The sequence below is a fragment of the Macaca fascicularis genome, chromosome 5 (assembly GCF_037993035.2).
Source record: "Macaca fascicularis isolate 582-1 chromosome 5, T2T-MFA8v1.1".
Taxonomy (NCBI): Eukaryota; Metazoa; Chordata; class Mammalia; order Primates; family Cercopithecidae; genus Macaca; species Macaca fascicularis.
This window is the reverse complement of record NC_088379.1, coordinates 108,761,235-108,775,470: the sequence shown is the minus strand read 5'-3', so window position 1 is coordinate 108,775,470 and position 14,236 is coordinate 108,761,235. Positions and strand designations below refer to the sequence as shown.

Genomic DNA, 14,236 nt, shown 5'->3' with positions numbered 1-14,236 from the left:
ATGCCACTGCACTCCAGGGTGACAGAGCAAGACCCTGTACCTGAATAATAATAATAATAATTTCCACTTTATTTTTCAATATTCAAATATTTTTATATAATTCTGCATTGTTCTGTATGTAGATCCTAATTTTAAAATTTTACGCCATCATAAATGAACAAAGGTAGGAAGGAGTTTGGCTTCAATAACTTACAGTAAAAGGAGTAAAAGAGTTCAGCCTCAAAACTATATTGTTGATCTGTTATGAAAAATAATCCAGTGTTTACACTTAATGGATGCCATCCCTTATTAATTAAATACTATTTTCTTAGTCTAAACAATCTTTATTAAAATAAGCAATGATAACTTGACATGGGCCTAAGAAATATATAGTTAGCTAACTGACAATATTTTCAGTTAGAGGGATTTCTTTTTTAAATTAAGTACAGATTTCTTCACCAAACTCCAGGATAACAGACAAGAAGACATAAAATTTGGGCATAGTCTCTGGATAAATAAATGTAAATTTAAATATAAATCATATAACAGGAAACAAATGAAATTAAAGAAAATAAATTTTTCAAGAAAATAAGTAAATTTATGGATGATAATTCTGTAACATTGTCAGTGCAAAGTTTTTTCTTTTTATTTTAAGGGTTTTATGTTTATTTTTTACTTGTTGCAACCTCAAAGGACCAAATGGTATGATACACACTGAGATAATAAATGTGCAGTTATTCTTAGCCTTTTTTCCTAGAACTTTAATATTAACAAGGAAAATTTTGAAATGGACAATGAAAAGGTAACACTTTATGTATGGGGAAGAATATCATTCAGTTGATGAAGGTACATTAAAAGTCACACAAAAGGACATTTTGACTAGCATTCCGAAAGAGTTCATTGATTATAAGATTATCTATGAGGTTTTGGACCAGGCATTACACTACTGAATTATGGATAACTTTGATTTGTGATCTAGACCAAGTCACCCAATCTATCTTGGATTTTAGTTTTCTGGTTTATGAAATTAAGGAGTTAAGCTAAATGACTTCGGTTTCTTTTCGTGTATCATAATCAAAATGCTGTAACTTCTCCAGTGAATTCACAGAACACTGACTCTTATGTCATGATATACTTTACGCTGTGAGCAGGTATACATGTATAATATATGTATAGATATGAACAAATGAATTTTAAATAAATGCACAATAAATTCTACAAAATGGGCTCCAACATTAACAAATGACCTGAGTTAGTCTTTCTCAGAGCTGACCATAAACAATAAAACATTTTTATAAACACTATCAGCCATAAAAACGAAGTAAAATCTAGCCAAAAAATTCAATCTTCTTCAAAGTCATGTTAATCAAATCAGGTGATATATTAATGAAGTACATATGACTAAAAGGAAAAAATGTATGTCATTCCTGTGGTAAGAGGAAACTGAATGTCACTAGAAATTTTTGCAAGCTTTAGGAGAGGAAGAGTTCAGTTTAGGAAAACAATCATTTCAGATGATCTGAAGAAGGGTATTGGATGGAACCTATCCAATAGGTTCATCACAAAAGAGGACCTGAGAGACAAGAATGAATGGTTTCTGTCTGGTGGAGAAATTTGAGGATAATCTCCCTTGCTTGAAAAGCGGTGATTAAGATTGGCACTTGCTTACAGGAGTGAAAAACAGGTAAGGGGTGCGCGCGTCTTCACACACAGAAGAGGAAATGCAGAGAAAAGGAAGATACAAACATGAAATGAGAATTAAATGAAATAGAATCACTGCTGATAGAAGCGTTAAAAATCTAAAATACAGCAGGAAGAGCAGGTGTTAAGCGATAAAGGGGGGGGGGGGCAGAACAAGTCTTTTATCCCGCCATTTAATTGGTCACTTTAAGAAAGAATCCTATCTTCCCACCGCAGCTGAGAAGACACTTCTAAGAAGTACAGCTAAAAGGTGGAGGACTGATAAACAACTTAGAGGTTGGTTTCGGGGAACGATAAAACAAGCAATGGGCTGCCCGGCCTGCGCCGCGGAGTCCCGAGGAGCCTGCGCTGTGCTCCTTGCGCGGGGTCTCGTCATCTCCGGGAAGACTCGGCGCCTGGGTCTGAGCTCTCTGGGTAAGCTTTCCGGGTAGCTTCCCCGGGAGCTCGCTGGTCCTGGCCGCAGAAGCTTGAGGACCCACCCAGTGAGGATAAGCAGCTGAAAGGCCGCGCGGTGCCGCTTGAGGCCCCGGGACGTGGGCCGGTACGTGGTCGGCCTGGCACCACCTTTCCGGGGGAAGCCACGCGCCTCTGGCATCGCACGCGGCTCTGCACCCGCGCCGCCCGACCCGAAACCCGGCAGAAGGCACACGGGGCTGCCGCTGCGGGCCCCGGAACAGCCCACGCTTACTCCAGAGCCTGTACGGGAGCCGATGGGTCGGACCTCCCGGCGCGGAGTCGCCCCGCGGGTATGTGCGAAAGGCGGGGCTGCCTACACGCGGTGCCGCGCCCTTAGGCCGGTTATCTGCAGTCGCCGCAGTCTCCCGGCTCTGCTTGGGACGATGCGCGAACCGGGAACCCCAGAGCGCGGTGGCTAGACCAGGCTCCGCTGCCTCCCCAGCGGCTCCTTTCTAATCGTTCAGACGGAGCCTGGTCGACTCCGCCGGAGACTGCCAGGTGAGAGGCCCCAGAGACACTAAGGGTAAAAATAAACCCTGCGTCCGCGGCGGGGACCCTGTAGGCCTGCTGGGCCGGAGACGCGAGCGAGGGCCCAGCCTTTTCTGTTTATACACCTGGTGACGCGCGCGTGCCTGTTTACTGTTGTCAGGTGTTGGCGTGGGTTTTTCTTGCTTGCTTTTATTTCAGTTCTCAGATTAACCAGAGGATGTTGCCTTTGTGGACTGGGTTAGCATCCTCGAGGTGCTAAGAATCATCAAATGCTGTTGACTGAAGAATATAACCTTAAGACAGCAGTAGCTGCTGTAAGAGATAAAGTACAAAATCTCAGTAACTAAACATAGTTCAGGCTTATTTCTCGTTCATGTCAACTCCATTCACGTGTTCAGCTGTTGGCCTTCTACTCAATTATTCAGGAACCCAAACTCCTTTTATATTATGACTTTGCATCCCCTAAGACCTTGGAGTCCTTAGTTTCCATGGCCTTCTACTCAATTATTCAGGAACGAAAACTCCTTTTATATTATGACTTTGCCATCCCCTAAGACCTTGGAGTCCTTAGTTTCCAGGCAACGGACAGAAAAGGAAAAGCTATTAGAGGGTTGCATGAGGATTGTTTCTTATGGGTGAGGACTGGAAATCACATACCATTTATGTCCACATCCCATTGACCAGACTTCAGTCACGTGCCACACTGACCTGCAGGGGAGACTGGAAATGTACTATGGACCCAGGCAGAAGAGTAAACGATTTTGGTAAATACGCATCAGTCTCTGACCCTCCCTTAAAGGGCAGACTGCATCTTGGTCATCTTTGTTACTCTTGTGCCTAGCACACCATAGAAACTTGTTACGGCTTTGGGAGGCCGAGGTGGGCATGTCACCCGAGGTCAGGCATTTGAGACCAGCCTAGCCACCATGGTGAAACCCCATCTCTACTAAAAATGTAAAAATTAGCTGAGCATTGTGGTGCATGCCCATAATCCCAGCTATTCCGGAGGCTGAGGCAGGAGAATTGCTTGAACCCAGAAGGCAGAGGTTGCAGTGAGCCAAGATTGTGCCACTGCACTCCAGCCTGGGTGACAGAGCAAGACTCTGTCACGAAAAAAAAAGAAAAGAAAAGAAAAGAAAAGGATATGAAACTTATTAAGAGATGGGGTTGTTATCTCATGTGTCTAAAATTGAAACTTAACCATAGTTCATTGATTGCTTAGGAATCATTTATCATCCTCTAACTAGATTGCAAGATCTGAATATAGGAACTATTTAAGACTGTTCACTTCTGAATCCTCAGCTCAAGGACTAGGACATAACAAGAGCTTAATAGCTCTTGTTTGTTGAATGAATGAATGAATCTTCAGAGAGGAGAACGAGGGAGACAGTTTGTCAATGTTGGAGTTAGGAAATACTGAGAAGGTGACATTTGAGTTAGATTTTGAATTTTTTCAAGTAGAAAAAGCAGAAATGAAACTCCCGGCAGCAGTAGTAGTGATATTTTATTGCTGTTGTTTTGTTTCATGAGAGGAAATTTGGAAAACAACTAAATGTTTATAAGTCCAAGTTTTCTTCATTCAGTATTCAAATCTTATAATTTAACTTCAGGGTAGAGGAGGGGAAATACATAATCTTACAATCCAAATAATTTCTGTTGACTAAAAGAATGGCAGTGAAAACCTTGGCACTAATTTTTAACGTTCTAAAATGTTATTTTCTGGACATTTTTGAGAAATTTCAATACAAAGGCAGTAGTCTGATCATTCATTGTCTGTGATGATTTTGCACTGTATCAAGAAGCTAGAGAGATAGAAGCTAAAGTTTATAAGACAGAGGTTCCTCATCACCGCGTTCATCAGGGCTTCTCAGGGATGGTTCTGCAACAAAATCACCTGTTATATTGGTTAGGATGCTTTTGGCTGCAAGTAACAGGATATTCAGCCAAAACTCCCTTCAAAAATACAGATTTACTGTTCTCATACATGAAGATGTTTGAAGGTAGGTGGGTCCAGGGTTTGTTCAGTAGCTCAATAATATCAGGGCTCTAGGTTGCTTTCTGTCTTCAGCTAATCTTGACTTTTCTTCATGGGTGAATGATGGCTGCTAGAATTGTCCCAAGAAACCCATCCACAATCCCAACTTCCCTTGCCTCTTCACCTGGTCATTTAAAGACAAAAAGAGGAGAGGATTTTCCTCCTCTCTCTCTGTCTTTATTAAGAAGGAAAATCTTATGTAATGTGCCCCAATAATCTTGCCTACAAATTCCAATGGCAAGAAATGAATCATGCTCAGTCCTTAGCCAATAAGTGGCAAAGAGGAATGGTGTTACAGAGATTGATTTACACCAATCGTGACTTATCCCTAGGGCTGGGGAAGGGACCTGCTGGTATACCTGCATACTTGGCATTTAGACAGGCAGTAAGTCATGTCTGTCCCACTTGAGGTAGATTCAGTCTCTGTAGATTCTGATTTTAGTGGACCTAGAAATAATATTTTAAACTTTTACTAAATCTATTTCACTTTGGTGAGGGGAGAGAATAGAAAGAATGAAAGCAAGTATTGGGTCCCTTCTTATGTAGGGGTAATTTCCTTTTATTCTTATCTCATTATGTAGTGTTTTGCTTCATGAGTCAATGGAATTACTAAATCAATTAACCAAATAAAATAGCAGTTGTTTTCCTGTGGTAACTTGGCTCCATGTATTTGATACACCTAAGTCTTTCAGATAAGGTAGTTCTCATCCAGGGAAATGTTGTTAGTCATTTTAGCAATTAATTGTCTAAGAAAATGTTAAGCCCTACTCTGAGCCTGATCTGAATTCCTCGTTGCTGGGTAGGGCTCCTTTTGGAAAATGAGCATTAGATCAGTGTTGTTCAGCAAATACAGAAACTGGAATGTTTCTGTATGTTCTATATAGAAATACTATATGAGACTAAGAACCTATACGTTCAACACACGAATGGATGAACACAAAGGTAGGAGATTATTGTTATTACGATCATTACAGAGTATTGAACAATCACAGTGATGCACTTTCAAAGGCATGAATATAACCCAGAGTACTCTGGCAATGTCTTAGTCCATTTTTGTTACTATAACAAAATACCACAAACTAAGTAATCGAAATTTATTTCTCACAGTTCTGGAGGCTGGGAAGTCCAAGATCCAAGTGCCTATTAGATTTGATGTCTGATACGGACTTGATCTCTGCTTGTAAGATGGTGCCTTCTTGCCATGTGTTCTTCACATGGAGGAAGAGACTAATGCTGTGTTATGCATTAGTCTGGTGGAAGGGAAAGAGCCAAAGGGACTAGGCTGCTCCCTTTGACCTCTTTTATAAGAGCACTAGTTCCATTCATGAGGGTTGAGTGCTGGTGACTTAATCACTTCCCCAAAGTACCTCCCTCTTAATACCATCACCTTGGCAGTTACATTCCAAAATCTGAATTTTGGAGGAACACAAGCATTCAAACCATAGCAAGCAATATATGTAAATATTCTGTAAGATTACCCCTTTAAATGTCAGCCTATCCAAATCACAGGTGGCAAATAGCAAGAATAAAAAGTCTTTATCCGTATTTTTTAGCGGTAACTGAAATGATAGCAGTAAGTCTATTTTACTTGACTGAGAGCCTATGGACATTTGCAAGTTGATAGTTTCTTTATTTCTTCTGGAATATTACAGAAAGTACTTGTAAACATTTAGATTAGTAAGATAATTTGAAAAAGAGAACATTTGACAAATATCTCTCTATGTGAAAACATATTTACAGAAATGGTTTCCAAAGTATGCTTCACTTGCCAGAAGGAACAGGGGTGAGTAGACAGGGCTCCTGCAGCACTGCCTTATTCATTCCATTTGTAGGATTTAAGGATTAGGTTTCATTTGATGGAAGATATTTGACATAAAGATATAAAGACCAGGGCCGGGTGCGGTGGCTTATGCCTGTAATCCCAGCAGATCATGAGGTCAGGAATTCGAGACCAGTCTGGCCAACATGGTGAAACCCCGTCTCTACTAAAAATAGAAAAATTAGCTGGGCATCGTGGCCAGCACCTGTAATTCCAGCTACTCGGGAGGCTGAGGCAGGAGAATAGCTTGAAACCAGAAGGCAGAGGTTGCAGTGAGCTGAGATCTCGCCACTGCACTCCAGCCTGGGCAAAACAGTGAAACTGTCTCAAAAAAAAAAAAAAAAAACCATGAAAACCAAACTTGAAAATTTAGAAAACCACTGCTATTGGTGATTTTAGGCAGTTACTCATCTTTGAAAATCACAACTACAAAAAATGATTTTAAATTGTGGCATGTGAAATTAAGTTACCTCAAATCAAATCACCAGACTGTATCTATGAAAAATATTACCAAGAAATGTGATATCATTTTCCTTTCTCTAAAGCTTTGGGAATTGCGTAGATTATTTTTAAATGTATTTAAAATTTGGGCCGGGCAGGGTGGCTCACATCTCTAATCTCAGCACTTTAGGAGGCTAAGGTCAGGAGTTTGAGACCATTCTGGCCAACATAGTGAAACCCCATCTCTAACAAAAATATAAAATTAGCCAGGTATGGTGGCGCATGCCTCTAGTCCCAGCTACTTGGGAGGCCAAGGCAGGAGAATCACCTGAACCCAGGAGGCGGAGGTTGAAGTGAGCCAAGATCATGCCACTGCACTCCAGCCTGGGTGACAAAGCGAGAATCCATCTCAAAAAAAAAAAAGTATTTAAAATTATATAAGAAAATCCTATTAAGTCTTAATAATGTAGAAAATAAAAATGAAAGTCCAGCCACTCCTCCTCCATTTCCCTTCCCAAAGGCAACGCTGTGAAAGGATTTTTTTTTCTGTTTATTCCATAACAGGTACATATATCAAACTGCTTGCATTCTTGATCTCTTAAGGACAGTTTTCTTTCAAGTGAGGAGAAAAGATTAAGAAAACTTTTTTTTTTTTCTTTTTTATTTTTTATTCAGAGTCTTGCTCTGTCACCCAGGCTGGAGTGCAGTGGCCTGATCTCGGCTCACTGCAACCTCTGCCTCCCAGGTTCAAATGATTCTCCTGCCTCAGCTTACAGCTGGGATTACAGGTGCCCGCCACCATGCCCAGCTAATTTTTGTATTTGTTTAGTAGATATGGGGTTTTACCATGTTGGCCAGGCTGGTCTTGAACTCCTGACCTCAGGGGATCTGCCCACCTCAGCCTCCCAAAGTGCTGGGATTACAGGCGTGAGCCACCATGCCCAGCCAAGAAAACTTTATTTCAACTTCATATCTCTATGATTTTGGTGGCATATGACCCTGATACTAGAAGATAACGTTCAAATTAAGCCAAGAGAGTCTCTAAATATGGGAATCAGTCCCGTAGGAAACTCTGAATATTGGGTATGCTAGAGAAAGGCATGAATGGGCTGCAGCCTTCGCAAGTATTTTTAGAAAACACCTCACCTACTAACCGATGAGCCAGTGGGCAGTCACGATAGTCGTAACACCCGAGTCCCTTTGCTTAAGCCAGACCTCACTCTTCTGTTGGATTCTGTATTTGAGCCATAGAACCTTGACTAAATTCATGTTATTTACTGAATTTCTAAGATCTATAAAATCTTGCCATTTGAAACAGATCAAGTTTTTTCTAATATAATTTACAGGTTATTTATCAGTTTAAATAATGCAATATCTTCATTTCATTCAGAAGCAGAAAAAATCTTTTGTTTCTGCATACAGGCACTTTTAGTGTTTATCTAAAACAGCAGTTCTCAACCATTTTGGCACCAGGGACCAGTTTCATGGAAGACAATTTTTCCTTGGACCCAGGAAGATGGGGATGGCTTCGGGAGGATATCAAGTGCATTATATTTATTGTGCGCTTTATTTCTGTTATTATTACATTATAATATATAATGAAATAATTTTATAACTCACCATAATATAGAATCAGTGGGAGCCCTGAGCTTGTTTTCCTGCAACTAGACGGTCCCATCTGTTGGTGATGGAAGACAGTAACAGATCATCAGGCATTAGATTCTCATAAGGAGTGTGCAACCTAGATGCCTCACATGCGCAGCTCACGATAGGGTTCACACACCTGTGAGAATCTAATGCTGTTCTGATCTGACAGGAGGCGAAGCTCAGGCAGTAATGCTAGTGATGGGGAGCGGCTGTAAATACAGATGAAGCTTTGCTGGCTCACCTGCCGGCTGCTCACTTCCTGCTGTGTGGACCAATTCCTGACAGACCACATGATACCAGTCCATGGCCCTGGGGTTGTGGACCCCTTATCTAAAAGATACCTTGCCTTCCTAGTTCTCAATATAATTTTCTGATATACAAAAGTCTCTCAGAGCATCTCAGTTGAACTGGAATTTTTTAAAAAGAAAAGCTCCTTAATTCTTAGAATCTTAAAACATGCCTATATGGCAAGTTATCTTTTAGTCTATTGATGAATACTTCATTTATTTTTCTTTTTGTGAGACAGGGTCTCATTCTGTTGCCCAGGCTGAGTGCAGTGGTACAGTTATGACTCACTGCAGCCTCAACCTCCAGGGCTAAAGCAGTCCTCCCATCTAAGCCTCACAAGTAGCTAGGGCTACAGGCACAGACCACTATTCCCTGCTAATTTCTAATTTTTTTGTGGAGACAGTGTTTTGCTATGTTGCCCAGGCTCATCCTGAACTCAATTCAAGAGAGCCTTTTACTTTGACCTCCCAAAGTACTGTGATAGGCATGAGCCACCACACTGGCACCAATAATTCAAAATATGTAAACAAAATGTGTCATGCCACCAACGTTGTACAGTCTAAATGGATTAATAACTATTTTGCTTATAATAAACTCTATAACATTTGTAAAAATGGGAAAGTGTAAAGCTGAAGATGATGCAAGGTAGAAAATAAAAATATTTGCATTTACTTTCAGCATGTGTTTTCAAACTTACAGGTGTATATGGGCATATATGAGTAGGATTTTAAACGAATTATAGCAGAAACTAAAAAATGCAATGCAGTGACTTGGTAGAAATGACATGAAGTCAAAGATATAAATTAAAGAACTATCTCATTATACAAACTTTTATAGTTTTATTATGAGGCCGATATTGGCTGCGTTGAGAAAAACTATTTAGCTTCTCTAAACTTTAATTTTCTCATTTAAATATTAAAGAGGTAGGCCTAGTTCGGTTCTAAAGGGCTTCCCAACTATTATTATTCCATTAATCTGTGATTCTTAGTTACTTAGAAACCATCTAGTTTCTCTATATTTCTCCTACTTTTTAATTTTTCAATCACAGACACCCAGTGTCTCAGATAAATTTTTAACAGTTCTCTTGAACCTTCTCTGGTACCTAAGAAGTAGTTTAATGTTGGGTTTTTAAAAGACTTCCATGAATATAATGAGAAAGTAAGATTCATTACATACAATATTTCGTTTTACCAGCACTGTTTTGAAAAACAAAGCATTTCACTTAAATTAATTTTCTGGATAACTGACACCTATTTTATTAAATACCAAATTTTTGTTTAGTTTAACATTCTGTTTAAACAAAATCTCTAAATTGTACTATCTATTTTAGTGCCTTTTAAACACAAAATATACTAACATAATTTTTTCTTTTTATTTTTAGAGGGGTACAGAGCCTCACTCTATCACTTGGGCTGGAGTGCAGTGGCACGATCTCCCAGGTTCAGGAGATTCTCCTGCCTCAAGTAGCTGGGATTACAGGTGGCTGCCACCATGCCTAGCTAATTTTTGTATTTTTAGTAGAGATGGGGTTTCACCATTGGCTAGGCTGGTCTCAAACTCCTGACCTCAGGTGATCCACTTGACTTGGCCCCCTAAAGTGCTGGGACTACAGGTATGAGAATCACTTTTCCAAACATTATTTATTATACAGGAGATCTTTCAGGGCCAATTCAGGTATGAAGGTTCTTACTGAGGATTCATTTGGTGGCAAGTGACAGAAACCCAAATCAAACTGTCTTAATGAAAGGAATTTATTGGCTCATCTAACTCAAAAGTAGCTGCTTCTGGATGTACCAACAATGTGGTGATTAATTTGCAGTTTTCCTCCTTTTCCACATTGAGAATCTTCTTTGCTCTGTGGTCATTTCATTCTTTGGAGAGCTTTCTTGGGTGTCACAAGTGTTTTCATTAGCAAGTCTAGGTTTAGCAACACCAAGAGAGAGCTCTTTCCCAAAGGTTCCAGTGAATACCCAAAGCTGACTCTCTTTGGTGAGGTATGTGTCAGTCCTCATGCCTGAAACCATCAATGTAACCAGAGGAAGGAGTTCCCTTATTGACCAGGGCTGTCAATGATCCTCATCCCTGGATCACTGGTGGAGCATGTGGGTTGGGGAAGTCAGAATGACAATCTCACATGACCACATGGATGGAGAATAGAGGAGGTGTGGAGTTCACAAAAGAAAATTCGTGTGCTGTTACCAAGAAAGGTGATGGGAAAGGTGCTTGGCAGGCCAACACTATAAATATCCCTTGTGGAAAGATATGTATCCCCACATTTCATGACTCTTAGATTGCTGTCTTTTTCATCTCTTTCACTGTCATCAGTCACTAATGCTGCTCTCAATTTGCCTCTATCACAGCAATCTCTTCCTGAATTTTAATATTTAACACCTAATCTTCTGAGGGTTTGAAAAACAAAGGAGCAAAGTCATTAGAATTGTTTTCAAAATAAGGGCCGGGCATGGTGGCTCACGCCTGTAATCTCAGCATTTTGGGAGGCCTAGGCGGGTGGATCACCTGAAGTCAGGACTTGGAGACCAGCCTGGCTGACATGGCAAAAACCCCATCTCTACTAAAAATACAAAAAAATTAGCCAGGCGAGGTGGCGGGCACCTGTAATCCCAGCTCCTCAGAAGGCTGAGGCAGGAGAGTCTCTTGAACCCAGGAGGCGGAGGTTGCAGTGGGTCAAGATCATGCCACTGCACTCTAGCCTGGGCGACAGAGGGAGACTTCCTCTCAAAAATCAAACAAACAAACAAAACAAAATAAGGGTTAATGGGCTCTGAGTGAGTCCTTAAGAACCTTTCTATGAGTAAAGAGAATAAACTTTCTAATAAGAGTTTCATGACATTTTTTATGGCCCTTCAAGGGTCATTTTTGTAATTTCAAGACCCAATGACTATGAATAATAAATACCATGAACATGGTCACTTTAAGTAAAGCTAACATTTTTGAAATTCTCCTGAATTTAAGTGGGTTCCTGAAGTGAGACATGCGTTTTAAATGGTCTTTTAGAATTGGAAACACAGCAGAGAGCAAACAAATACAGCTGACTAGTTGTAAGATCTCTTACTGGGCTTATTAAAAGACTGGTATTTCATTTTATCCTTTATTTCTGCAGTAGTTTCTGATCATGTATAAGTATTTTGGCATTTGTGGTTGAGAGTATTGGAGAATAGGGAAGTTTTTTGGGATGTAAAATTATATAAATCCCACAGATGTTATAACATACCAAGTTGTGGTGTTTATGTTTAAAAGGACCCCGTGATAACATTAATAAAATTTGTTCACAAAGGCTTCATTTTAACCAATAGTTTGTGTCTACTAAAAATAATAATTTCTAATTCGTGACTATTTAAAAATAGTTTTTGTAAGTGGCAGAACTCGGTGATTTTGAGAATTTCATGAAAGAGATGATTCTAGTGATACTGCCAAAGAATTTCTATGTAATTCTCCTACTGAGAAAGGTGAAGAAATGAATGTTACATCCACCTCATCAAGAAGTGGGCCTCAAAAACAGATGAAAAATCATGACCAAATAAAATCAATGGGATTAAGTAGTAAATTCTTCAAGATTGAGCTAACTTTGTCTTGCTTAATAGGGAAAACAAAACAATTCTTAAAGATTCTTCTTATGATAATCAGGAAGAAGGAATATGCGTGGTTAGCAATAGCCAACACTATTGAATGCCAACTGTGCATAGTTAGAACTATTCTTGTCTCCCTTTCATAAATAAGGAATTAATCACAAAGAGGTTAAGCAATTTGCTATATGAGGGAGATGGACTTCAGACTCAGGCTTATCCAAATCCGAACCCAGCCCATCTTGTCAGTTACCATATTTGGGGTTATTAACTTCAGAAGGTAAGGGCTAGATGCTGTGGTTGGAGATCTGATATCCTAACTCTTAAACCTGATCTCCCGTTACTCTTAGCCTCCTGCCACAGGCTCCAGCAGTTTCCCCTCACACACCACTGGCTTTCTTGCCTCCATGCCTTTAAGACAAGTGTTCTCTGAGTCTAACATTTTCTGGTCAAGTGACTTTCTTTTATGTTCTCAGTCTAAATTTTGAAATAAGTTTTTTAATTTAAAAAAGTATATATACTAACATATATACATATACATATATATCATATAAGCATATTATAAATTATATATAATAAAAAGTAAACTAAAGGTTTTTTTGAGATGGCACTCTGGTTACCATTGTGTTTTGTAATTAGGAAAAATGGTGGTGGTGGTAGAAAGATTATGATGTTCTTTGAAATTTTAAATGCAAATTTCTTGGCACTTTGTTGAACAGAGAAAATGATTCCTTGAGGGAGGGGTCCTGTCTAATTCATCCTTGTCTTTATGTCTAGCATAGTGCCTGGAACACATTAGGCACTTTGATATGTGTTGAATTAGATTTTCCTTTCTCTCACATAATTTTCTCTTACATAATTTTCTCTTTGATTCTACCACAAGTTTGTAGTGTGTACCTCTATCAAGATACTCATTGTACTTGTTGCATTAGGAGTAAATTTCCTTACTATTTAAAAAAAGAAGAAAAAACTTGATTAATAGTGGTTTAAACAATTACCCCAATGCTTGGCAGTCCAAGGCTGATGGAGCAACTGGAAGCTGTCATCAAGGAACCAGCTTCTATCTTATCTACTATCCTAAGTAGAGGGCTTTTATTCTCATGCTTGAAAGATGTCTGCTGCCCTTCCAGCCACTGTATCTACATTCTAGGAAGGAGAAAGGGAAATGTTAGAGGACAAAGAGTACAAAGTATTATCCTCTAAAGGCCTCCCGCAAAGCTCCCACCTAAATCTCATATGTAGAACTGTGACACATGGTTACCTCTACCTGCAAAAGTGGCTAGGAACTGGAGTACTGTATTGGCCTTGTAGCCTATATAGCATGGAAAGCCAAGGGAGAATGGGTTGAAGTGAGTGTTTATTGAGCCAATCGATAGTCTTACAGGTTTTCTTAGTTATTTGGTATAAATTTATTTTTCCTGGTATATGATAAGTCAGTGGAAAACAAACACTGTGTTTTGGTAATCTTTGAATTCCCCACAATGACTAAAAAGTGACTATCATAGCACTTCTCGTAGTGTCTAAGACATTGTGGCTACTCAGTCAATTGTGGTGTATTTTTAAACTTTAATTTAGAAATAAGAACCAGGCAAGAGTTAGTGACCCTAGATTCTCCGAAAAGGATGGAATCCGGAGATTTCCCTTTAGTGACTCATTCTTCATATCAACATTGGAAAGTTACCTGGAGCCTTCCTGCTTCATCCAGTTGGCCCATGATAGAGGACAATTTAACACTGATATTGCTTGGAATGTTTTTAAGTAAAACTCAAAAAACAGTGTGGGAAAGAAATCATAAAA

General features: G+C 39.5%; 1 protein-coding gene across 18 annotated transcripts in view; it reads left to right on the top strand.

The window, feature by feature from the left end:
* Window positions 1-1,537: 1,537 nt before the first annotated feature.
* Window positions 1,538-14,236, top strand: part of SLC9B2 (solute carrier family 9 member B2) — a 58,006-nt gene continuing 45,307 nt past the window's right edge. For 8 of the 18 annotated variants that reach the window (XM_074040241.1, XM_065545282.2, XM_005555576.5 and 5 more), the window contains exon 1: window positions 2,140-2,634. The gene's annotated coding sequence lies outside the window, so the exon portion shown is untranslated. Of the gene's footprint in view, window positions 1,664-1,892; window positions 1,957-2,041; window positions 2,635-14,236 lie in introns of those variants that run through there. The other 10 variants (XM_074040243.1, XM_005555573.5, XM_065545279.2 and 7 more) reach the window with 3 other exon arrangements.